Below are 27483 nucleotides of genomic sequence, written 5' to 3'. Positions count from 1 at the left end.
GCTCATTAGGCTTTTGGAAATGACCCACCAAAGCGATTACAGCTATAGGAGGTCCTCATTATCCAGGGGTAACTAGTACTGGAAATGCCTTTTTAAATGAATGCGCTTAATACAGTGTGTGAGCTGGTGTCCACAGATGGCTTCCAGTGAACCATGCCTTCTCGTATTCACATCTGTGTGCAGCTCCCTTCCACGTGGAACCTGAGCTTCCCTGTGACTCGCTTTAACCAATAGCATGTGGCGGGAGTGATGCGATGTGTTTGGGACCCAAATCTTCGGAAGGAGTTTCTGCTTTTGTGCTTTGGGGAAACCTGCACTGCCATATAAGTATAGCTACCCCTAATGTGGAGAAGGAGAGGCCCTCAGACTACATGGGGAGTGAGAGAGGCAGGCGCCCCAGAATCCAGGCTGTCCTTGAGAAGGCACCAGATGAATGAATGAGTCATCTTGAACATTTTAACCCAGCCACGATTCCACATGACTGCGAGCCCAGCTATGGCCAATCGAGAAGAATATAGCCGACCCACAGAATTATGAGAGATAATAAAATGGTCGTTGAAACCTGTGGTTTGGGGTTGTCACACAGCAGTAGGTAACCAGAAAATACAGAGACCAACACTGAATAATAAGTTATATTAAGACTTGATCGGGGTGCCTGGGTGGCTCAGTTGGTTAAGCGGCTGACTTCGGCTCAGGTCATGATCTCGCGGTCCGTGAGTTCGAGCCCCGCGTCGGGCTCTGTGCTGACTGCTCAGAGCCTGGAGCCTGTTTCCGATTCTGTGTCTCCCTCTCTCTCTGACCCTCCCCCGTTCATGCTCTGTCTCTCTCTGCCTCAAAAATAAATAAATGTTAAAAAAAATTTTTTTAATTAAAAAAAAAGACGATCAATATTTCAAATGAGAAAATAAAATAAATATGATAAAAATAAGTCATAATTATAAACATGTCCTAATTATAGAACAAGGAAGTAATTGAATGTTAGATTTGGGGGTGACAAAATGATGTGAAATGACATCATTACTTGACTTTTGCACCCAGTGACAAAAAAGGCTATCTTTGCGGAAGTATCTCTGAAGGCTTTATTTTTTACCAAGGCCCTCTATTTTTTTTAAGTCTACTTATTTATTGTGAGAGAGAGAGAGAGAGAGAGAGAGAGAGAGAGTGAGAAGGCTGGGAAGGGGCAGAGAGAGAGAAAGAGAGGGAGAGAGGGAATCCCAAGCAGGCTCTGAACTGCTAACACAGAGCCTGACTTGGGGCTCAAACCCACGAACTGTGAGATCATGACCTGAGCCTGAGTCAGACCCTTACCCAAGTGAGCCACCCAGGCGCCCCTACCAAGGTCTTTTATTATGCAGTTGTGATGCAACTTATTCCACATTGGGCTTTGTATGTAGTACAGTTCTCTTCCAATATCACTGTCATCAACCTCACCACAACTGCATCTTCTTTTTTTTAAGGCTTTCAGTTTCAGTTTGCAACCTACTTGCATCATATTTCTTGAAATTTATCAATATTTACAACAGTCAGCCAGAGATGAAAAAAAAGAAGATGCTGGGGTGCTAGGCAGGCACAGAAATCCACACAGGGAAAATAGCAATGCTTGAACGGAACCTGGTTGTTGAATGGTCAGTTGGGTAGACCATAGAATTGGCTTATCTGAGCAACCTGTTAACTGGGGGAAGGGGCACTTGTAAGTGAGTACATCGTATAAGGGGACCAACAGTATGCTCCAGCACGTGTCACGTTGTACTGAATAGATCTGGTAAGGGATTTGTCTCTGACGATGTGCTCTGTGTGTCTTTATGTATGTGTGTGTCCCTTGTCTTTACATAGTATCTAGCATTTGGTTTGCATCTGTGAACCTGAACTGAACAGAACAGACAGAAAGAAAGTGATGAGCTTATGCCTTATGTAAGAACGAGGTTGAAAGAGTCAAAAGTTTCATTCTAAAATGAATAAAGTAGCGGCACCTGGGTGACTCAGTCGGTTAAGTGTCCCACTCTTGATCTCAGCTCAGGTCTTGATCTCGGGGTCGTGAGATCAAGCCCCACACTGGGCTCCACGCTGGGTGTGAAGCTTACTTAAAAAATAAATAAATAAAAATAATAAATAAATAAATAAATAAAGTAAATTTGCTATAGCTCTAAAATGCGAATAAGAATTAAAAAAAAATTTTTTTTGGTTGAAGTTTGCAAGTGGAAAGGGCATATCAAATGTAGAACCCGAAATCCCACTGGATTAGAATACCCTACGACAGTTACATCTTCTTTTATATACAAACAAATGTGACAATCTAGTTTAAAATAGGCATTTTTAGGGACAAATGAAGAAAGCAGTGGCTACATACATAAAATTCTCATGCCTACAAACTACAACTAAATAAAGCATGATGTATTTTTCAAAAATAATTTTCAGAGGATTCAGCATAATGGAAAACTGCCCAAATTTCAAATAGCTGTCCAAATGTCCAAATCTCAACTAACTAGGATATTTATTTGGAATTACTGCTGCTAGATAAGCCCCTAAACGTGACGAGGGGAAGAGGGATGCTTGCTTGATTTTAGTTTTGGGTGAACGGTGCTAAATGACAAAAACATTTAAAATGGATGCCCCATTTAAGGAACTTAACTTGCCACACTGGAAACATTAAATAACCATTTGAAATTTTTCATGAATAGAAATCTAGCTTCACACTTCAGGAAAAAAGCTTTCCCCTTTAAATGGCAAGCTAGTCCTAAAAGTGTACAGAAATCACATTATGGGGTTAGGACAGAAAGCACCACTTGGGAGGCAGTTAAAACAAATCTGACCCACAGGTTCACTGTGTGGTTTGTGAAAGATAAGACAGATCACAGTGAGTGGTGATACGGTGGCCCTCCCACACGCACAGCCTTGGCCACAGTGCAAATTTGCCCAACTTTTCTGAAAAGCAGTTTAGCAATATGTATCTAGAGTCTCAAAATGTTACTCTGCTGCTGGGGAATCTGTCTTCAGGAAATATTTAGAGACACGTAAAAAATATTTACGCACAAAGATTTCATTATGGCATTATTTAGAATAGCGACCAAAATATCTCACAGTATGGGAATGTTTACACGTATGATAGAACATTATGCAAACGTTCAAGTTATACTTTCAAAGACTATTTAATGACACAGGAAAATGCTCTTATTATAACTTGTGAAAAAGCAAAATACAAAACTGTATTTTAAGTGCTATAAATTTATGGAGAGTATATGTATCTACATACATGTAGAGCTTAATTAGAAACACAAAAATGTTATGTGTATGTTTGGGTGGCATTTTGTTCTTCATTACAGTTTAATGTATTTCCCAGGTTAATGTATTTCCAAGTTTCTGTTTTTTATTTTTTATATTTATCTATTTCATTTATAACCAGGAAAAGGGAGTAAAATGGGAAAAGACCAATGATACCAGTATAAACCTACCCGATGCTTATATCAGTGCCGCATGTAAAATAACCGAATATATGTTTTGAATTCCCCAACGAAAACACACAGACAGGCAAAGATTCGTGAGCTCAAGAGCTATTTCAAATTCTTCTTTATTATCACGGAGTCTCTAATTGCCAGCCATTCCTGAGACTTGGTATGTTTGTGTGCAAATATTTCTGATCAAATTACATGTCTCTGCAGTGAGTATGGTTCACTGTGATTAAATTCAAGCTGTTTTACCAAGTCCTTAATGGACTGATCTTGGCTCTAGTGGAAATCCTGGAGCCCAGTAAGAATTTTAGGAAAGGTTTAGCACTCTAAGTAATTATCACAGTCAAGTCACACAAGAACCAAGATCCCACTATCAAACACCGTCCTGTGAGAGGGCAGGAGTGCAGATGGCTGGGGGGGGGGGGGTGGTCAGGGGGTTGGTGACTGGGTGGCTCAGCCAAAGTGTCCAACTTCGGCTCAGGTCATGATCTCGCAGTTTGTGGGTTTGAGCCCCACGTCGGGCTCTGTGCTGACAGCTCAGAGCCTGGAGCCTGCTTCGGATTCTGTGTCCCCTTCTCTCTGCCCCTCTGCCATTCACGTGTGCGCTCTAGCTCGGGCCCGCCCACGGTCTCTCTCTGTCTCTCTCTCTCAAAAATAAATAAACATTAAAAAAAATTTAATAAAAAAAAGGAGTTCAGATGGGGGATTGTCAAGGAGACATTTTATAGGAGAACGTCAGAAATTATGAAATGTGGGTCATCATTTAGAAGGAAAAAAAAGGGCCCAAATGAAATAAAGTTTAAGTAAAGATAAACCATGCGAAGGCAAAACCATAAAAAGAATCTTTTTAAAAGAGGGTTAACCACCTTTGGCAGAAAGACAAGAAAAGATGAAGTAGCAGTTATTCTAGTTTCAATAAATATTTACTGGCCAGCATTAAGCGTAAGGCCCTGTGCTGGGTAGGCAGGGCCTGTGAGAGTTACAAAGATCCATGAGAGAGAATGCCCCCCAGCCCCTGGAGGCTGAGAACCAACAATGACACCTTCCATTCCTGTATGAAGCTGTCATTTACTGAGCTCCCATTATGCATACGGTGCCACACAAAGAACTTTATATCTCTTATCTCAAGTTCTTACTGAAACGTTCGTTGCCTGGTTGATATTATAAGAGGAAACAGGCCAAGAAAATGGAAGAAACTTAAGAGTCTCGAAAGTTGCCATCTGATCCAGAGTCTGCTCAGAGAACGCACACGTCGATCATGAGCAGCACTTTCTAGAGAGTTCCGTTAGAACTAACCAGATGAGGTTAGCCTACAGTTACAACGATAGCAACCTTATTGGATGATTACTACCTGCCAAGCACATTTAGTCCTCAGACAGAATTTAGAGATGTGCATTGTCTGAATTCTCTCCGCCTAGGTTAAAAAAAAAATAACCCAGTGTCACCCCAGACTCCCACCTCACCCACAGGGAGTTTCTAAATGCCACAAACACCACCATTTTCATCTCTCCTTCACTCCGTCCCTCTGTACCGTCACAGCCACGGCCACAGTGCAGCCACCATCCCCCTCTCTCAGGTGGATTACTGCTAGGAGCTTCTAACCCGGTTTCCCTGCCATTGTGGTCCGCTTTCAGCAAGCCTACAGAGTGCTCTTCCTAGAACACAGACTCAGATAGGTCTCTCCCGGGTGTCGTCCTGCTAACCTTAAGAGACAAATCTACACCTGGAGCCCGGTGGCGCCCCCAGAACCCACTCTGCTCCAGCCACGTTCAACTGCCTGCCCTTCTCTGGGCTCAGACTGTTCACGCTTCTCTTAAGGTCCTTGAATGCATCCCTGCCTCTTTCTTACTGAGCTTACACAAACCCAACCCCCTCCACCCTTTTTCTCTACTAGCTCACTTCTGCTGGGCATCGAGGACAGGGCTTTTGGCATCATCAGAAGCTTTTCCTCATGTTCCGCCTTGTGGCTCAGGCAGTCCGGGAAACATGCCGATTCTAAGTTCTCTCCTGGCCCTTGGACCTTTACCTTGAAACTCACTTCTTAAGTGAATGGTTAATGTCTCTCCCTCCAGACTCTGACCTCCTCGAGGGCAGAGTCCGTGTCTCGGTCAGTCACGAGTCCTCAGCCACCCGCAGTGCCTGGCACAGAGTCAGTACTTGATTAACATGCATACGCTTGCTTGTTTTGAGCCAGCCTCCTTCCACGAAGGACTGGAGGTAACTTGCACAAAAGACACATAAAGCGAAGAAAAAAATATTAAAGTAGGAGCGTGGAAATTATACACCGAAGTAGAAGAAGGACCAAGAAGGAAGAGCAGGTTAACAGTTGTTGGCAAAGGGCTAAAAAAGTTGTCCTGGAATATTTACGTAACACATTTCTGACAACAGATAATTCTGAGATCATAGCACACCCCTTTTCCAGCAGTTCATATTATTTCCCTAAATCAAAACAGCTAAAAGTATTATTAAAAAGCATGGAAAATGGATTCCCAAAAGTTTGGGGGCTTGGGATTTTGAAGCCATGTTTGTTTTTACAACTTACCCCCCCCCCTTTTTTTTTTTTTTTTGCATTTCAAGCTCTCAGAAGATAGTGAACATGCCATTTAAGCTTATTCTTTTGCACCCAGCATGGTACTATGTAAGTTTTTTTTATAACTTTCCCTTAGTAATAAGGGCAAAAATTTTTTTAATTTTTAATTTTGTAAGATTTTTTAAAACTTTAATGTTTTTATTTATTTTTGAGACAGAGAGAGACAGAGCATGAGCAGGGGAGGGGCAGAGAGAGAGGCACACACAGAATCCAAGGCTCTGAGCTGTCAGCACAGAGCCTGACGCGGGGCTTGAACTCACAGACTGTGAGATCATGACCTGAGCTGAAGTCGGATGCTTAACTGACTGAGCCACCCAGGCGCCCTTTTAACTTTTTTTAAACATATATTTACTTTTGAGAGACAGAGCGTGAGCAGGGGAGGGGTAGTGAGAGAGGGAGACACAGAATCTGAAGCAGGTTCCAGGCTCTGAGCTGTCAGCAGAGAGCCCAGTGCAGGGCTCAAACCCACAAACCGTGAGATCGTGACCTGAGCTGAAATTGGTTGCTTAACCAACTGAGCCACCCAGGTGTCCCAGATTTTTTTTTAAATTTTTAAGTAATCTGTGCATGCAATATGGGGCTCAAATTTACAACCCCAAGATCGAGTCATACACTTCCCTGACTGAGCCAGCCAAGCACCCCAGGGCAAGATTCTTGAGCACAGAAATAACCAACAGCAAGTGACTTCATCTTCAAGTACATTTTCTATCTAAATTAGTGCAGGTGGTTCATGACAGTAGCTCATCCTTTACAAGGAGTAAAACTGGATAACGACTCATAAGGCTAATTTTTAAAATGTATAGACCATCCACATTAATTTCTTTTTAAGGTAGTTTAATTTTAAAGCACTCTTCCTCGAATTACAGAGAGCCCTTCAGTTGCATGAACCAATGTGTATCTAAAAGCTATTTCCCACAAAATCATCTCAGGTCCTTCATTCTGAAGACCATACAGTAGATTTTCTTAGAAAAGTCTTGACTTCCGCTACCCTGCTTAGCTAATTCCAAGTTACGAAGAATCAGTGCCATGAATGGGCTTTATGTGTCAGGAGTGCCTGACAAGGCTTCTCCTGTTTGGTGTTAAAAAGGATAGTCATGCAGAAAAAAAGGTCTGAGAGCCACTGCAAGGAGAGCGAGAAGCTCTCCCAGCCTGGTTCTGGCCCATCTTGTCTTGTTCTAGTGGCTTCCAAAACGTGGTCCGCTGTATGAGAAATGCCATGCCATGCCTGATGCAAAGGAGAGTCATCTCTAGAACTAGGTTCTGTTCTGATAATCTCTCTAGCTCCATCCCCACACATGGAGAAGTAGGTACCAGCCCTGGGCTACAAGAGCCACCGGCAAGAAGTAAATGCTCGGTGGGTGTCTGTTCAACCAATGAACACTTTTCGTTCTATCCACCTTCAATTTCACAATGATGGGAGGCAAGGTTAGCCAAAAGCAATTGGATATTTTCATGAACATCACAGCCTCTTCGCAGGCTTGGGACCAGCTAGTGTTACTCTCCTTGAAATAGTAAGAGAAGTTGCTTTGGTTTACAGAGTTGAGGGATAGCTTGGACTTTAAATTCACAGAAGACAGGAAGGTAACATAAAGACGTTTGCTTTCCGGGCATCTGGAAATTTCACCTGGGTACATTTCAATTCAATGTGACAAATGTTTGCTAAGGATCTAGTGCATTAAAAGGAGGATACTACGAGAGACAAAGATGAAAAAGGAATAATCTTACTGTAAGAGGCTAAAGAGCCCCCAGCATGGTACCTGGCACATGGTGAGCATTCAATGGGGGATTGATATTTTTTATATATTAGTGGGACACCTGCAATGTTCAAGTGAATGCAGTAACGTTGGAAAAGAGGTCCCAAGCAGATGTTCTGGGAAGATGTGTCTGGCTAAGATTCATCAGTGCTGGAGGGTTTGGGAGGGCTCTCTGGAGGAGGGGGGCATTTAGGCAAGGCTGCACAAAGAGTTTTTACAAGGAGGCATCCTGGGGGCATGAGCAATGAAAGGCATGTTTTGGGATTTGTAAGCAGCCCGCTGAGGCTCATACACATGATGCATGGCAGGTCCACAGTGAAGACACTGACACAGGCACCGGATCCAGAGGAAGTGACCTGTGTTAGGATGGTAATTAAATGGGCAGCGTGCGTATAGACTGAATGCTGGAGACAGGGGATGAGTTAGGAAACTAAAGCAATTTTCATTGTTCCCGGGGGATTTTCAGAGCAGGAGAACTACATGTCAGGGCAGAAGAAGCCCGGAAGAGCACTCTCTTTTTCACCCTTCTCTAACTTACAAAATATCATGCTGGGAGTAGTATAAAGTACTCCTTTTAATCATACTTTAAACCAAGAAGTAAAAAAAGTAAAAAAAAAAATTTATAAAGCCTTAAAAGTGGGCCAGAAACATCATGACTTGAATACTTATTGACCTCTCAAATGTGTTAGTTATTGATGGGAAAACATTAAATCAAAATATTTACAGTTAAAAAGTTCACAGTCATTGAAGTCTGCATTCTCAAAGCCACACGATGGCCACTATTAATATGATGTCGTAGGAAGTTCTTCATAAAACTGCATTGAAGCCCCCACTTTCTATATTGTTGGTTTCATTACCTTCAAGAGATTATGGAATTTCAAAAGTATTATCTACAATAATAATGCTGTGTGTTTCTTTGAAGAGCTTAAGGCACTGTACACACTTTAATTAAATCTCCTAATGTCCTTGCAAAGTTGGCAAGGGATCTGCAGAAGGTGAGTCATCGGAAAGTATCCAGCTAGGAGACTGGACCATAGGACATACTTTTAGATGAAACCCACTTTTGATTATTATTGTTCCCATTTCACCAATGAGGAAATGGGGTTATTATTCAGAGGAGGATGATGAGCTATCTTCTATTTTCACTGAAGGCAAAATACAATGCCATAGGCTCTGTAAGCATTTCCTGGGAGACCTTTAAAAATTGTACAAACACCATGACCCCTGAGGTTTCTCCTTTGAGAGCCGACCAACATTTATGAATAAACACCTAAAATGTGCACCAAGAGAATATACATTATCCGTCGTTTGCAAAATCAAAAACAAAACAAAAAAACCACAGGACAAGAATCCCAATTTATCATGATGTACAGTCTTTTAACCTTGATTGACTGGTTGGCCAGAAGTTCGGCTAGTTCTTTCCATAGACTCTTATCCCCAAGCTTCCCCCCTACAACACCAGAGAGAAGAGCGGGCACCGGTCTGTTGGAGATCAGGGAATAGAACTGGTTAGGTTGAAGACAGTACGAATCGCAGGGCTAGAAAAAATGTTGAAGAGTAGAAAACTGGACAAGTCTTGACTCACGGTTCTACCCTTCGGATAGCGGTACAGATTCCAAAGTCAGATGGTGAAAAACAAACATGCATGCAGTAATCTTAGAGGCTCCTGTTTATAAAACAACTCCACTTCTAATAAAGGAAATGAAAGGGCCCAAACCACTTTACCAGACCACGACGCCACTGTGTCAATCTAACCACCTCCTGATGTCCCAGAAAATGCAGTCATGTCGCCCAGGAAAACATCCGAGTTTGGAAAAAAAATCGTGAAAAAAGATAAATGTTATTGTTTTAGGCAATAATTTCTTTTCACCGAAGTGTTAAAAACAAACAAAGATATGAATAATGAAATCCTATGGCAATATTTGGTTGAATGATGGTTATATTGATCCAGACTATGCTTAAAATTGTTTGGTTTATCATAAAAATGAAAATGTAAATTCAAAAATTTTGATGACAACTTGTGGAGCCTCAAGTTTGAGGAAAATTGTCTCAAAAAGACAGTCTTTATTAATGGAACTAGGGAAGAAGGCAAGATGACAAATTTTGCCTAGTTCTAAAACAGTGTGGCACCTGACACAGAAACCTCTTTTTTGGGAAAGACTAGTATTTGATGCACTAAAAATAACAAACAGCTTATCTCTACTCCTGAAAGCCGATTTACTACAATGGGATCAAGGGCAAATCTAATAGCTTCATGGGTCATACAGCAATAATTTCTCTTTTCCAATCTTTGAGATGGCAGGGGAAAAAATGCTCTAATGGAATTCTCTAGATAAAAAAGATTCACTAAATTAGGAAATTTTTCTATAGGCAAACAACAAATTTTTAAATAACCAATCCTTAGTCACATATATGTATTGAAATATAAAGGGAATGTAATTACTTATGTATTTTCCCCCATAAAAGTAAGGTACCCTAAAAGATTTAGGAAGGTTTGTCTAGCCAATAATATATTTTATTTTTATTTTACTTTATTTTTTAATGTTTATTTATTTTTGAGAGAGAGAGAGAGGGAGGGAGGGAGTGGGAGAGGGGCAGAAAGAGAAGGAGACAGAGAATCTGAAGCAGGCCCTAGGCTCTAAGCTGTCAGTACAGAGCCTGATGTGGGGCTTGAACCCACAAACTGTGAGTTCATGACCTGAGCCGAGGTCAGACGCTCAAGTGACTGAGCCACCCAGGCGCCCCAGCACTATATTTTAATTTGGAATCTTACTCATCACTATTACCTGCTTCCTAAGAATTCCCACAAAGCATTTATATATTTATATACTTATACATTTCATTTCACTGTAGTTCTGACATATTTTACCAATATTGCCAGTGTACCAAAGGACTATAATTTTAATCTTCTCCTTGGATAGACTTACATCTGTAGCTTTACTAATTATAACAAATTCCCTAAATAAAAAAGGCAGTTTTAAATCAAATTATAGATCTGGTAAAACACATTGAATTATGAAATGCATCTAAATAAGGTATGGTTTTGAATTTAGGTTAATAGTTTTAAAATAAGTAAAATCAATATTTTATTAAATATTATTATTTTAAAATAATAATATTTAAAAATAATTAACATATGTAAATTTCAGTGACTGTTAAATGCTATTTGATCTCAGAATTTTTGAGCAGAAAGAGACCATGCAGATCATTTAATTCAATGACTTCATTTTTAGGTGCAAACACTGACTGCTCGATCTCCTGAAGACCAGACAGCCCCAGATAGAACCCAGTTCCCCAATTTGACAGGCAAGTGTTTCTTTCCTTTAACCATGGAGATATTTGCTACAAACATCACATTAAGTTATCCTGGTATCCATTAACGTGGGAGTACTATTCAGAGGTGACATCACTCAATGGCCCAAGGAAGAAGCTACAATTATCTGGGACCAGAAAATCCTATCCCAACCCCACTGCTGACTGGATGCCATCAAGCAGGCCATTTAATTGCACTGCACTTTCCTCTTCCTAATTATAAAAATAAGGACTCGAGTAATTTAGACTTCCCTGCTTAAATTGGCTGTTGCAATAAGTAGTAATAAAAATAACTCTAAAGCATACAGCATATCTAAGTGCAAAAGAAATGCTTAATAACAAAAACTCATCTTCACTATATTTAAACCAAGGAGTAATAACCACTTTTAGTCATAATTAGGAGAGAGTATATATTAGCTGTTGTGCGTCCTTATAACATCTGAACACGCTAATGCAGGTGTATATCTAACAAGTGCAGTGGCTCTTACTTTTTATAATCTATCTTTATGTTGACCTAAGCCAGATAGTGATTATCAGTGGAGAATAAACGAGAAATGTTTGGCTTCTGAAATGCACCAGTCTTCCCTAACAGAGAGAAGTGTTAACAGACTACCTAGTGTTTCTAACAGAATCAGAAAATTTTACTACCGAATCACCCTGTACCTGATAGATGGCATGGCATAAACCCCACCAAATACTATTCCCTAATAGTCAAATATAAGTTTCCTGACATGTAAAATCATCCATCTTGAGCCAACCTTTAAAAGACAAACAAAAATTTAGCAACTGGATTCTCCTGGACTCTGAGAGGGATAGAAAGAATTAAGAAGTAGGTTTTAAAAGCATTGCATAATACAGTTTTTTTTTTCTAGAAGAAAATGTATATACTTTGCATAGAGAATAACCTGAAAGAAATTACCCAGAGAGGCTAAGTCCTGATACTGGTTTCGGGTAATGGGAGCCAGCACAGACAGAAGAAGTCTGGGGAGGCCACTTTGTTGTGAGTTTCCATACCCACTAAGTACCAAAGGGCAGAATTGGGAAGGGTTTCTCACCATCATCAGCTCATGCCTGGCGTGCGTCCTTTACCCACAGTTTCCTTTTCTGGATTGGAAGTCTCCGTCTTAAATTTAAACAAGCATGGCTTTCGCTGTTTAATTACAATTTAATGGAAATACTACTCGCATTCAAATTAGCTTTTAGTTTTCACATCACGAGTGTGCATCCGAGTTATTGTGTCATTATAATCTCATGTTATAATGGCTTCATAATGCAAGTCCCTGCAGGGTTGAATTAGTAGTTTCCTATGGTAATCGCCCATCGCTATAATATCATAATCACATAAGCACGGTCCCCACGTGCCTTCCACTGCAATCATTTTGACATGGTAAGAGCATTTTAATAGTATTAGCATAGATTCTCCGGAGAAATCATCTCATTGTCACTGCATTACCATATAAGATTAATTGTGGTAGGAAAGCTCAAAAAAAAAAAAAAAAGGCAATGCTCAGCAATAAAGTGCGTGCATTTTGCACTGAGGTTTGCAACACAACCCTGAATTGAACAGACGCCCTTGCACACCATGGACGGGTTTTGTTTGGGTTTTCTTTGTGTTTGTTTGTTCAGGACTCAAACAGTGGTAATCAGTTGGGTCAGTCCCTCTCTGTGATACAGAAAGAAACAGCCCTAGTCCCTGTCTTCAAGGAGTTTACTGTTTAATCAGGTTCGCAACAAGTTCTATAGAGCATAGAGCTCAATGCAATTCATAGGCTCCAAATAAACAAAGTACTCTGGTAACCGGCATTTAAGTAGACGGTGAGAACAAACCACACAAGGTGTTCCTCAAGGGAAACGGTTGATAATTATAAAGGGTTAAACAGACTGAACATGAGGGCTGCGTGACAGAAATGGAATGCACGTTATCAGGGCTCCTAAGAGTCAGGCTGGCGTCTTCATTCCGCATTCACTAAGCCTGTGGAGAAGGCAGGCCACTGAAGGCACCAGTAGCGGCCACGGCCAGAGCCACGGCTTCCTGGCCAGAGGAAGCGGGAACAGGTTTTGGACAGGAAGCGTCTCCTCTGCACACATCTCCCCCGCTGGGTGGACAGAATGGAAGCCGGACCTTGTTCTTTACTGCTAGGAGAATAAGCAGAGACAGTCTCCGAAGCATCAGACCAAGGGCCAGCAAAAGGAAACTCCTACTCGGAAAAGCACTGCCCAGCCCCTACTACTCTCCTTGGGTTGAAGCCACAGGGCTAAATGACTAGGTTGTGTCAGTGACGAATGGCACACGCTGCAAGACTGGCAGCCTATTGTGTTCACTTGAGGGGCTTCTAATCATCTGGTACTGTCTGGGGACACCACAGGAGAATTGCAAACAGATGATCGTTAAGTCTCAAGGAATCCTCTCCGCTCGGTGTGTGAGTGAGAACGTCACAGCCAGCATTCGGCACCCTGACTGGCCCAGAGCAGGCATCCGATAAGCGCTGAGGATGGACGGATACGTAAATTAACACGGCTGGAAGGAACACACTGCGCTGTGGGTCTGAGCACACGGGCAGCAGATTGGGAATACGTGCGCTCCCATGGCATTAACAGCGGAGGAATTAACAACTGGCAATGTCTCTTGTATTATTAAAGACCTGCTTTGCCTTCTTGTTCTGGTAGATCACAGCATTCTGAGGGGGAAGGGTTGCTATTTTCCCTTTTCTTAAATTGTGCGGGCCTGGGAGATCTTGGAGCTACTCACTGGCTCAGTATCCGAAAAGAAGTAATACTGCTTTTTTAATTGGAAGACGACGAGGGGAAAGATTGCTCTCTGAGTGCTCAAAACTACTTTTACCAACAAGCTGTAGAGCAATATAAACGTATTACATAAACAAAATTAGCTGTCCTTCCTTCAGAAGTTATTTTTAATTTTCATAGGTAAAGTCTACGGGCACCTGCCACCCGATTCTTCCTTGGGCTCTTGGTTAGGCATCCTACGTAATTAAATCTTCTGGCTCATTCTTCCCAGGAACATCTGCCATTATGAATTCATATCAGAATTTACTTTTATTACCCCTGATTACCAGTTTTTCTTATTATTTGCTTGGTTATTAGACATACAGAGTAAAAATCAAGAATCAAGAATGGGATGTTTGAATCCAAAGGTACTCCCCTTAAGAACACAAATCTTACTTATTTTGTAAAAGATATCTTGACACTGTTTAGGAAAATGTCATTTTCCTTTCTCACTCAAATGTATTAAAGGCAACAGAAAACATTCCTGGTAATGTTCAATAGAGTTCATCTTTTATTTGACACAAGCAATAGTCAGTAGCTATTAAATATCTAGAGTACCACCAAATATTAATGCTCCGCTGCTGTATTTCAGAAATGTAAGAATGCAACAGAACGCTCTTATGAACATATCACTATTTCCTCAATAGGAAGAAATGCTAGAGCTTGATGAAGCACACAGATGTTTCAAAAAGTTGATAGGATCAACGTGTGTCTTTGGGCGAATGTAGCACGTGAGCCTCAGTTTTCTCCCAGATAAAACAAAGGAGTTAAACAAGATGATCTCCAAAGTTCTTTCCGGACACAAATTCCACGATTCTAGGCAAAAAGGCAGTAAATGACCTGTAAAGAACTCGTGCAGTGGCTCCCCATGACTTCACCTTGTTTAGACATTAGATAAACGGGGATATTTATATAGTCGAAAATCAGACAGAACATTTCTATACGACAAATGAGAAACCTATTGATATCTTTCTAATTCTTTTTCTGAACCACCCTCTAACCACATTACAGCATTTACTTTACTATAAACTTCAGATTATTATGGACAGAAGAATGAAATAAACATACCTCACAAGTCAGATTATTACTTTTTAAATTATCACTCTTTATAATGCTTATGACTAACAGTACAATAGAGACGCCAGGATCAAATAATGCTGGCTCTGTTAGCCTCAAATAAATGATGCTCAGTATCTAAACACTTGAAAACTCTTGGCTATTTCCCAAATAACAGCTAAAATGATCCATTATCTACCTATGTACATGTGTATATATGTGCATTTATATATATATATATATACACACACACACATATATACACACATACATATACAGTGTGCACATTTTCTAATTATCACAATACAAGTACGGAGACTATTCTGAAAATTGTTTTGTGCCAACTTCACAGCCAATGATTATTTTATTTCCTCGTGGACAGCGAGATAAGTAAAAAAGTCAATAATCTGCTTGGTTTTGTCAATGTTTTCAGAAGGTGTGATATATTTCCCACTGGTGGTTCAAACCAATTTTAGGTGATATATGGGCATTTAAGGTCTTTTAAACACATATTTGTTTATTTTAATGTGTTTTAGAAGGGTGCCTGGGTGGCTCAGTTGGTTAAGTGTCTGACTTCGGCTCAGGTCTTGATCTCATGGTTCGTGAGTTGAGCCCCGCATTGGGCTCTGTGCTGACAGCTCGGAGCCTGGATCCTGCTTCAGATTCTGTATCTCCCTGTCTTTCTGGCCCTCCCCTGCTCGCACTCTGTCTCTCTCTCTCAAAAATAAATAAGACATTTAAAAAAATTAAAACAATGTTTTAAACACATATTTGTTTATTTTAATGTGTTTTAGAAAAAAGTATTAATGTTGCAAGCCTCTGACTTTATGGAGATTATTGTTTTGGATAAGGGTAAAGCAAAAAAAGTGGGTTACTTTAAAAAAATATATTAAGTAATTAGAAAAGGTAGTACCTGGGCATAGCAAACATGCTTTAAAAATGATAGGAGAGGGGTGCCTGGGTGGCGCAGTCGGTTAAGCGTCCGACTTCAGCCAGGTCACGATCTCGCGGTCCGTGAGTTCGAGCCCCGCGTCGGGCTCTGGGCTGATGGCTCGGAGCCTGGAGCCTGTTTCCAAGTCTGTGTCTCCCTCTCTCTCTGCCCCTCCCCTGTTCGTGCTCTGTCTCTCTCTGTCCCAAAAATAAATAAAAAAAAAAACGTTGCAAAAAAAAAAAAAAATTAAAAAAAAAAAATGATAGGAGAATGAATCAAATTTGACAAACTTGATAAATATTAATGAATGATGAATTCATTCATTCTGATGAATATTATGCTGAGTTTGTGAAAATTAAAAGGCATATATCTCTACAGTGTCTTGTAACACATTTCTTTTCTTGGGCCTATCAAAGAACTAACTTCTGTTCTGGGGGTAACATCCTCCTAATTCATCAGAAATATCATCGTGACTTTTTTCTCTGTTCATTTATTTAATTTTGAGAGAAAGAGTGAGAGAGAACATGCACACGTGAGCTGGGGAGGGGCAGAGAGAGAGAGGGTGACAAACAATCCCAAGCAGGCTCTGATCTGTCAGTGCAGAGCCTGATGTGGGGCTTGATCCCATGAATCATGAGATCATGACCTGAACTGAAATCAAGAGTGAGAAGCCCAACCCACTGAACTATTCTGGTGCCCCAATCATGACTTCTAATTAGGCAGGGAAAGCTATCATCCACTTTTCACTCTTAGACCTTTTTCTTGGTCCTATAATTGTTGACATTATTTTAAATGAGGTTGATTTAAAAATATAAATATGATACATGGTGTCAAGAATATAAATTGGGGCATTATGGCTCAGACATGGTGTAGCTACTGAGTAAGCTTTCCAATTTTAGTAGAGAAAACTCTGAAATTTAATACATTGTTCTTTGTATAGAAACAACATATAAAGAAACGTTCCTTTCTGCTAATGGTATAAAATCATTACATTAAATAAGAATAGTTAATGAATATTTATTTTAGCCAGGGTATTACTAACGCAGAGATAAACATAAAGAAGTGAAGACAGGTTCACAAGAAACTATACCATCCCTACATAATGCATTGTGAAAATTCTATATAAAAAAACCTTTTACAATTCTGATTCGGTTTATCAAAAAGCAACGGAATTTAGAAACTAATCCTTTTGACTTTACTGTGTCAGGAGTAAGTAGTAGCAAAGGTCCATGAAGTATCCCTAATGCTAGAAGCTGTATATGTTCTTTTATATATTTTAAATCTAACAGTTAAATGAAATTCAATAGACAATATAGAGAACTATGTAAAATCTTCACAGGGATCATTTTAAACCTGGCTCTCTTAGCTTGAAATATTTTGAGCTTTCTACTGAAATCCACTCATAAACAGAAAGCAAAAATAACAACAATAATAATAATAATAATGCCTGGGAGGAATGAATTATGTCCAAAGGGAGCGTTGCCGTGTGGTTTGCAGGACCCTTCCCCTCCCCGCACACCCACCAGATCAAATATGTCTGTAAGGCCAAAGGCTCAGTAATGTGAGTGCTCAAAACAGCAGGTTCTTTACTTCTTATACACTAAGCTGCTCCAAAATATTTACGCAAGACAAAGAGGAACACCTTGAAGATGAACTTCTCTGAATGAGAATGGGGCAAATTCAAAGCAATGTTGGGCCTTCGACTTATGCAGGAATGTGAGTGAGACTCACTAGAGAGGTCCTGACAGTCCCTAATCCTCCCTGTGGAAGCTGGGGGGGGCTTGGATGGGCAGTGGCAGCAACAGGCTGGAGACGGGGCTTTGGAGTAACTTTCCTCAAAGTACATTCAGCAGAGATCTTTTCTTGCCTAGCGGCAATCTGTGAACACCCGTCTTGCAGGAGTAGAGGACATTTTTATAGAAAGTATTGGGCAGAAGGTATTCGCCAGGCATGGGACATTGGAAGCTAGCACCCTCTTCTTGAATTCCCGTGTTAAATGGATTTGTATAGCTACAGGTGGAAAGTGTCTGAAGCTAAAAGACTCAACTGGGAGAAAATGCAACTCCATGGGGCAACTCCATGACTCGTAGAAAGGCATTGACTCATGAAATGACAGATATGCCATACTCCAGGGAGTGATAAATAAAAACATGTGTCAAATAATCTAGGTCACAACTAAGAAAGACACTCTCACAGCCTTTCCTAGATAAGGGTCTCAACAATACTTTTCTATGGCAATATTGGTAGTAAAAAAAACCCCTTCTACTCACACACGTATTGTCTTACATATGCACTCATACTTCATTATTCAAATGTAATTTGTCCCTGAGCCCATGATGGGTGCATTGCAGGAGGCTATATATTTCATTCATGTCTTTTTTTAAGAAAAAAATCTTCAGTTCAACTTTTTAATACGAGCATTTTCAAAAGCTTGCAAATGTGGGGAGAACAGTATAATGGACCTCTAGGTATCCATCACCCAGCTTCAACAATAAATTCTAATGAAAACAGTTTTTAAGGGGAAAATTAATGTTCCGCAGCTCATTCAAAACTACCAACTAATTATCCCAAATATTACTAACATATTCTTAGAGATCTATATAACAATCCTCTAAGGGTTTCTGGCTATTAATTAACTACAAAAGACATTTTTTAGAATTACAAAAACACTATTATTCTATTCTGAAGGAACATTGTAAAGCTTTCCAGAAACAACTATAGTACCCATACTAGAGGCAGGCAGGTAACAGTCAGATTGAGGTATTTGATGCTTTCACGTTCCCAATATTTTTTTTCAAATGTAAGAGCTTTTCTAGCTTCTTAGGCTCATCATCTCTCCTTAGAAACTCTCCTGCTTTCTTAGATGTTTTCAGCCGATAACATGAAGGCAAAAATGCTCGACACGTTTAACAACATGAGGGCAAGATGTTCCCCTCTAGGGGGGAGATCTGAGCTGGGACCACCGTGCTCTCTACATCCTGTTGCCCATTTTGATGATACAAGCATGTGGACTAATCATAGCCAAGTTTTTGGTTCAGAGAGGAAATTCTGGGTAAAAATATTGGCGAGTTGTTGTAACAAATATTTGGCTGGTGGTAGTTCAGATGGCAAGGTATACTTAATTATGTACACTTGAAGGTTAGCATCTTAATAAAGTATACAGAACTCACTTAATGTTGCTACAATGTTTGTCAAATTACTTCATTGTTTTAGTCACAAGCATAAAGCCCTCCTCCAAGTAACGTTAAGAAGCTCCTATACTGAGTAGACCTCCAAACGCTTATAGTCGTCAGCTGTCTGCTCAGATTTGATAAGCAACAAAAATAACTCCAAAACTGGTAGTTTCCACAGATCATTATTATAGTTCAGGAGTATGGGCTGAATTTTGCCGCCCCCCCCCTCCCCACCCACCTTTATATGTTGGAGCCTTAACCTCAGAATGTAACTGGATTTGGACATAGGGCCTTTATGGAGGTAATTACATTAAAATGGGGTTTTGGGGGTGGGTCCTAATTCAATATGACCATTTTCTATACTTACGAGCAGAAATTAGGACACAGACAACATAGACAAAGAGAAGACCAAGGGAGGACATAGGGACAGGTGGCCATCTACAAGCCAAGAGATGCCTCATAAGAGACCAAATCTACCAACACCTTGATCTTGGGCTTGTAGCTTCCGGAATTGCCGGCAAGTAAATATCTGTTGTCTAGGTCACCCAGCTGGTGCTACTTTGCTATCGCAACCCTAGCAAAATCATACCGTCAGTATTGAGGTTGCCTAATCCAAGCTACAGAGTGGCCTTTAGTTACACCCGGGGAATCTGGGGCTAGAGTGAGCAGAAAATTTGTTCAAAGGGCTGGCCGGGCACGTGTGATTCAATCTAACCCTTTTCGACAAAGTTTAATGACAATCAGGTGATAGCTCAGTATATGGACTCAGCGTTATTTACCTCAGTTATTTGTCAGGGTATAATAGGTCAGCTTGCTGAAAAGTTAATCAGATACTACACACAGATTGTGTAGAAGATAGCACGTGACATACCTCTGCACTGGGGGTTGGGCTTTCTATTTCCTCCAAACTTTAGAGAGCACGACTCATAACATTTAACTTTTCAGATGTGTAATGAATATAGTAGATGACACACGTAGAAATGGGACAGTGTGAACATGATAACTTTAGGAATTTATGACAATATTTAAAATTTTTCAAAAATCAGTAGATATATAATGTTGAAAACAGTAAGCAGTACTAAGAAATCCTTGTTGGTACATAGTAATACTGAGGACTTTTCGGGTGCAGTGGACTTTCAATTACAAGGAAACATTAAATTAACAACAGTATTTACCAATATTCTCCTCAAAGTGCTTTTCAAACGCTAAATAATGACCCAATTAAGCCACTGCAAGATAAGCTGTTATTACTCTAGATTTAGTGAAAAGGACTAATAATTACTATTTTAACAGTTTCTGTGAAGAAAGACTCGATGTTTACTGAACACAACTCTGAGAACGCCCCATCGGTTTAGCGAGTAGAGAACAGAAAAACAAAAGGTTGATTAGTTAAGTGAATTCAGGGAAAGACAGAGTTGATTAAGAACGAACAACCATGACCTGTGAAAGCAGCAAATTTAATATGCAAAGAGGTGACCAAAATTGGCAGGAGGCTATTTATGAATACTGCCAATATTCAATGTGGCATACTGACAATGGAGAATCTGTGGTCATGCCCTCAACAACATAATTCATCACACTAGTGCTTGGGGCAGTCATGTCCAAGCAATTTATCATCATCATATCACTCGTCTGAGTAAGAGAGGGGGAGAACTTTGATTGTTAACCTCTAGGGAGAATGGATTTATAGCCAACATCCCTAGGAGCACCGCATGGCTCTGCCCAAAGCAAAACGCTCCCTGCTTCACTTCTGCTTAACTCAGAGTAAAAGTGCAAACACACTGCCTCCAGAACAGTGAGAGCAAAACCCAGGTCTGATGCTTTTAGCGCAAAAGTAAGATAGCCAGGAAACCATACTTAAATATTCATTTAAAAATGAATGCCTTAAAAATGCCTTAAAAAATGCTTATGGATGAGGCATTTCCAATGTCCTTTGGTGACAAAATCATTTTTGAAATGCATCCGCGGATACGGACACTTGGGAAGAATTATCTCTTAACATTGAACCCATGAACATTTCTCTGTGTTGGAAAACTTGGAAGTGAGCTGACAATTAAAAAAAATAATATGTATATGTGTGTGTGTGTGTGTGTGTGTGTGTGTGTAGTGTTTTTCAAAATAGAAATGAGAGCCTTAATTCCTCTGGACATTGAGCCTTTATGTACTTTACACTTTAACAATGGCTGCCCTTACAGGGTATGATTGAACACCTAAATGCCATTTTGCCCCCTTTGATTAAAATCTTGAAGCTGAGTTGAGCGTTATGGAAACAAGTACCCTGCTGTTTACCAACAGTAAGAGGAACATGAGTCACAACAGCAAGACTTCCAGGGTGCCTTCTCTCTCAGGCTCCCACTGTATCTGGTAAACTGGAAATCAGTAATTCCTGGAGGCACATGGATCAGACCTTACCCGAGTGCATTAGTCAGGATAGGCAAGGTTGTGCTGTGGTAACAAACACATCTCCAAATCTTGAGGCCTAAACACAACAAAAGCTTATTTCTAGCTCTCTCTATGGCTAACAGAGGTTGACAGGGGGCTCTGCTCACTGCCCTCATTTCAGGAGCCAAGCTGACAGAACAGCCACTATCTAGAAAATTGGTGGTCCCTCCGGCAGAGGGAAAGAAAGCGTGACAGACTTCTCACTGGCTCTTAAAGCGTCTACCTGGAAGTGACATTTCCCTCCACTCACATTGCATTGGCCAAAGCAAGTCACATGGCCATACCTCACTGGAAGGGGACAGAGAAATGGATAACACTCAACGACTGCCATGAGGCAGAGGCATCTGTATTCAGGCAGATGCCGCCTTCATGAACAGACAGAACCACAGAGCCAGCTTATGCCAGGTGGCCAGGTGGGAGCAGGTATTTTATTTTTCTCCATCTTCCTTATTTTATTTATTTATTTATTTATTTACTTATTTATTTATTATTTTGAAGTGAGGGAAGATGTCTATGAATGAGAGGTTTTTGTTTTTTTTTAATGAAAGTCTTTTTAGAAAAACATGGATTACTGAAAATACACCCTAAAGAGCAGCTAAAGAAAAGAGAAGCACGAGGCCACATTTGGTGTGTGAAAAACATGTACAACAACCATCTTCGGTCCTTCTATTAACAGTGAAGTTCATAGGGCTATGAGCAGGACACCACTGAACCAGGAATTAATTTTCCCATTGTCATTGTATGGCTCACTGGGGTATTTAAGACATTCGAGGAGAAAGACTCCTGATACAGTAATGCTATAGAACATATGGAAGTAAGGGTAGGCCTTTTCCAAGGCCAGTAGCTCCACCTATGTTACACCCCTCGTTCTTTTCTCTTCAACCTCTAAAATCTTTTTTTTTTTTTATTTTTTTTTAATAATTTTTTTTTTCAACGTTTATTTATTTTTGGGACAGAGAGAGACAGAGCATGAACGGGGGAGGGGCAGAGAGAGAGGGAGACACAGAATCGGAAACAGGCTCCAGGCTCCGAGCCATCAGCCCAGAGCCTGACGCGGGGCTCGAACTCACGGACCGCGAGATCGTGACCTGGCTGAAGTCGGACGCGTAACCGACTGCGCCACCCAGGCGCCCCTCAACCTCTAAAATCTTTACACAGGGGCTCTCTACCAACTATAATCCCACCCAGGGCACTGAGGATGCAACCATAGATTTCTCAAAACTCTAAATATTCCATCTCAGGGCGCTTGGGTGGTTTGATCGGTTAAACAGCCGACCTGATTTCAGCACAGGTCATGATCTCACGGTTCATGGGTTCAAGCCCCTCGTCAAGCTCTGTGCTGAGTGCAGAGTCTGCTTGAGATTCTCTCTCGGTGTGCCCCTCACCTGCAAAGTTACATAAATAAACTTTAAAATAAACACATGTTCTTTTCTCTGTTTCTATCTGGGTCAACGTTTAACTACTCACATTTCAACTGTATTAAATTGCATCGTTTCAGAAATTCTTTTCATTTCCACCATATTCAAACTATTTTCTGCCCTTCACAGGGAAGGGGAAACTTGTCCAGTGAAACCTATCTTTCCCTTAAGTCACCCCCAGAATACACGCTGTGCTGGCCATCCTCCTTTGCTGGGTGCTACTCCACTAACCATTAAGCATTGGGCTCTTCGATACTGGGTCCAGGATCCTCTTCCCTTCTCCACCTTTATTCTCTCTCTGGATCCTGTGACACATTTCCAATGATCCCCCAATAATTATCTGTGGCCCAGATCTCTCCTGTGAGCTACAGCATAACACACCCACCAGCCTATATGACATTTCCCCTTAGACAGCTGATAGACCCTGTAGGAGGCAGATACTACAATGACACCCAACAACCCCACCCCTCTTAGTATTCGCACCCCTGTGTTGTCCCCGCCACCCCCACCCCTGACACTGCACCAGGGTTGATCTGTGTGATCAACAGCACACAGCAGAAGTGATGGTATGCTACTTCTGAGATCAGGTTCTAAAAGAAGACTGGCTTCCATCTTGGGTCCTCTTTCCCTCTTGCAACGTTTGCCCTGGGGGAAGCCACATCATGAGTAGCCCTATGGAGAGGTCCACGTGGCAGGGAACTGAACTCTCTGGCCAACAGCCAACTGAAATCTGTCAACAGCCATGGAAGAAGCTAAGAAGCATATCTCACAGCTCCAGTCAAAACTTGACATGACCACAGCCCTGGCCGAAAGATTGACTGGAACGTTATGAGAGACCCTGAGCCGGAACCTCCCCAACTATGCTGTGCGCAAATTTCCGACCCATAGAACCTGAGGCAATGAATGTCTGTTGTTTTGCTCTGCTAAATTTTAGGGTAATTTTTTAGATGTAGTAATAGGTAACTAATCCACACACCACGGATTTAATATGTACCAAATGGAACTTTCCATCTCCCCTCCCCCAATTCCCAATTTGTTCTTTCTCTAGCCTTCTCCTTATTAATTAACATCCACATCTGCCCAGTTTCTGAGCCAGCATCTTGAGACTCATCCTTGGTTTCTCCTTATCTTTCACTATCATATCCCATTCATCAGCAAGCTCTACAGAATCAAAATCCAAAGCATTTATCACATCCATTCTTACAACAAATGGATCAAGGGCCCACTTTGCACAAGGCACAGCATCAGGTGCTAGAGAAACAGCCATAAATAAAACATGCACACCCTGCCCTCAGGTGGTTGACATTCTTATAGGAAGGAGTAAATAATTTATAAACAAAATGTATAATATGTCATATGGGAATAAGTTGTATGCGGGAAAACTAAAGGGAACAGGAGGATGGGAATGCCAGGGTGTTCGAGGGGTGTTAGCATGTGATTTTAAATATGCTTGTCAGGGGGCAGCTGGGTGGCTCAGTTGGTTAAGCATCCAACTCTTGATTTTGGTTCAGGTCATGATCTCGAAATTCATGAGATCGAGCCCCGTGTGGGGCTCTGCACTGACAGCATGAAGACTGCTTGGGATTCTCTCTCTCCCTCTGTTTCTCCTCCTCCTCCTCCTCCTCCTCCTCCTTCCTCTTTCTCTCTCTCAAAATCAATAAATACTCTTACTGCCACCCCAGCCTGAGCTACCTCTGCCTTTCACTTCAGCTGCATCATAGCCACCTTCACGTCACTCCCCTGCCCACAACCCTTCAGTGGCTTCCCGTTGCTGTGAGATGAACATCTAGAGACCTTACCAGGCTGCACAAAGCCCTGCATGACCTGGTCCCACCCTGTCTCTCCGACTTCATCTTGAACCAATCACCATCACAAAGACGTTCTGGTCATTTCCAGAACATGCCAAGTCCTTTCATGGCTCCTTTGCCCAAGCAGGTCCCACTGCAAGGAAGGAACTTCACTAGGTCCTTCGCATCCTTCCAAACCAGCAGGCCTTGGTGAGGACTCCTTTTCACCACCACATCTAAAGTGCCCCACCCACCTCTCTGCTCCATTTTCCTTTATCACAGCCCTCTGTTCACAACTTGTAGCTGTTGGTTAATTAATTTGTTTGTTAGTTCCTTCTTTGTTTGCTCAAGTCTCCCTGCCTCTAACCAGAATATATACCCCTGGAGGCTAGAATCCTCATCTGTCCTGTTCTGTATTGCAGCAGCCCCAGTACGTGTCCAGCTACGCAACGCACATTTATTGAATGAATAAACCAACCCTTCCTGACCGCCCTGTAATTCCAACACCAAGTGTGACCAAAAATATCATTAAGTGGCAAAAGCGGAATATTATTTTCACAAATCTATAGGTTTTTCGATCTAGCAGAGACCTAGAGATCAATTACTTTCATGTGCCTAGAAAAGATAAGTAACTTGTGCAAAGTCACAGAGCCGGAACCGGAAATAGAATGAGATTCCACCCACGGGTCCTGAGTACGTTAAACTAGCAACTTGTCTTATAGTCCCCTCTACCCGCGTATCTTTAGTTCCTGTTGGACAGGGGGCATACTTGTGAAAAACAAAGTACACGGGGGCTCAGTGGTAGGAGCACAGGTTTTGAGTTAGAAAGACATGGGTTTTTTCCCCCTAAACTTTCCAGCAGTGTGGCCTCACCCCTATGCCTTAACTTCCTCTTCAGTATCACGAGAACACCTCAAGGAGCAGTGTAAAGTGTGAACTTCTAGGGCACAGAGCTCGAAGAAGACCCCTGGTGATTAGCTTTCACTAATGTTGAAAAACATAGGGGTGGGCATTCCTCTTCCGATTCTAAGATCCAGGAATGGGAATAAAATGCATTTTGCATGCATTTGCATTTTGCAATAAAAATGCATGCCCCAATCTATACTACATACATTTTTGTAACTTCCATAAGAATAAAGCAACATCCAGCCTCCACACATGGAAAACGTAATTTCATAGAGCAGCGCGCTGTGAATTTCGTGTTCCAATTCTCCTGTTTTCTGAAATTAAGTTGCTGCCTTGCTCTCCACGGCAAGTTGTCCGATCCCTTTTTCTTTGCAGCGTGCACTGAGATTTCTTTTTAAAAAGGGGTTCATTATTTCCGGAATTACATCAGGCCTTTAGGATAACTGCTGAACGCCCCTGCTGTCTATGCAAAACGAGACGCAACTGGCCAAGTCGGTGTCAGAAGTGTTAGCTCGCTTCTCTCACTGACGCTCATTCTATTTGACAATGACTGCGATGGTCCTTTAGGATAGGAGCAAACGCTTGTCGTTTTCCTCCAGTGTGGCAGTGATTTGAGGGCGAATGGACACGTTTTTACACAAGGCGGAAGCTCTCCTCTGTAAATGTGTCCCCCTCGGAGGTGTCCCTGCAACCCGAGGCGCCTCCACAAATATCACAACGTTGCGGCTGTAAACACAGCGCTCTTATCTGTAAGGGAGGCGCACCTACGTGTGTTTGGAATGTCTTTACAACAGAAGAACCATGAGACGGTAAAATAAAGGGCAAGGCTGAGGCTCAAGGCTTAGAGGTGTGATTTCAAAGCTCAGGAAAGGAGAACCAGCATGTTAGAGAAGCCCCCACCCTTCTCCCCTACCTCCCCCCACCCCAGCCCAACGGCCCGACGACAACCCCTGCAGCATTTCTGTCCAGCAACACTGGGCTGGAGCCACGCGAGGCCCCCCGGGGCCTCCCTCCTCTTGGGACTCTCGGCTTCGGGTTTCAAGCCAGGCTTCGCTGCACTTTAGACTTTGGGGTAACCAACCACCCACTTCCAACACAGACCAGCCTCCTAGGCCTCGCGCAGCCTCACGATCCGCGCGTCTTTGCAGGGCATCTGGAGAAAGGCCGCAGCTCGCCAAAGCGCGGATTGCTTTCAACCTCTCTCCCCTAGGGGGACTATCGCCGGAAAGGCTCCCGTGCTCACCCCACCCTTCCTACCCGGCTCACAGCCCCCACGCCCCCGCCCCGGCTCCCGCGCACCTTCCCTCCGCTCGCTGCGCGCCGCCTTCGCCCCCGGGACCCTCGGCGGGGCCAGAGTGCAGGGCCTTTAAGGTCTCCCCACTCCCCTCCCGCTTCACGCTCGGGGCTAGTCTTCTCCCCGCCCCCAGGTCCCAGGGCAGGGTTCCGCGGGTCCCGGCCACGCCCCACTCGGCCCTAGGTCACGCCCTGTGGCTCTTGCCACGCCCTACCCGGCCCTAGGTCACGCCCCGCGGGCCCAGGACCCGCCCCGCCCGCCGCCCGTCCAAGTCCGGGTTCACTCCTGTCGGCTGCCTGTCCTAACCTTGAAGCGGGCAGTAGGCTGGTAGCTGCAGGATCCGTTCAGCTGCCGCACTGGAAGCCTACTTTCTCTGCGTGAGAGTCTATTGTAGATACCCCCCCGCCCCCCAATATCCCGGAAAGAGAGGTTTCTCGTCTCCCTCGAGTTCAGCTGAGTCGAAAGAATTAGGGGCTAGATCCCCCAAGGGGGAAAGGAAGCAGCTGCATTTTCCCCAGACCCCAGGTCTCTGTAGAAAAGCCTGGAACATGGAGGCTTTAGTAGCTATTGTAGCTTCCTCCAAGGATAAC

General features: G+C 42.2%; 1 protein-coding gene across 1 annotated transcript in view; it reads right to left on the bottom strand.

The window, feature by feature from the left end:
- PTER (phosphotriesterase related) overlaps positions 1–26984 on the bottom strand; it is a 68615-nt gene extending 41631 nt beyond the window's left edge. Inside the window, exon 1 of the mRNA XM_030322122.1 lies at positions 26899–26984. The gene's annotated coding sequence lies outside the window, so the exon portion shown is untranslated. The remainder of the gene's footprint in view (positions 1–26898) is intronic.
- Between the last annotated feature and the right edge of the window lie 499 nt (positions 26985–27483).

Source organism: Lynx canadensis, chromosome B4 (genome assembly GCF_007474595.2).
Source record: "Lynx canadensis isolate LIC74 chromosome B4, mLynCan4.pri.v2, whole genome shotgun sequence".
Lineage (NCBI taxonomy): Eukaryota > Metazoa > Chordata > Mammalia > Carnivora > Felidae > Lynx > Lynx canadensis.
This window is presented reverse-complemented; position numbering and strand designations above follow the sequence as displayed.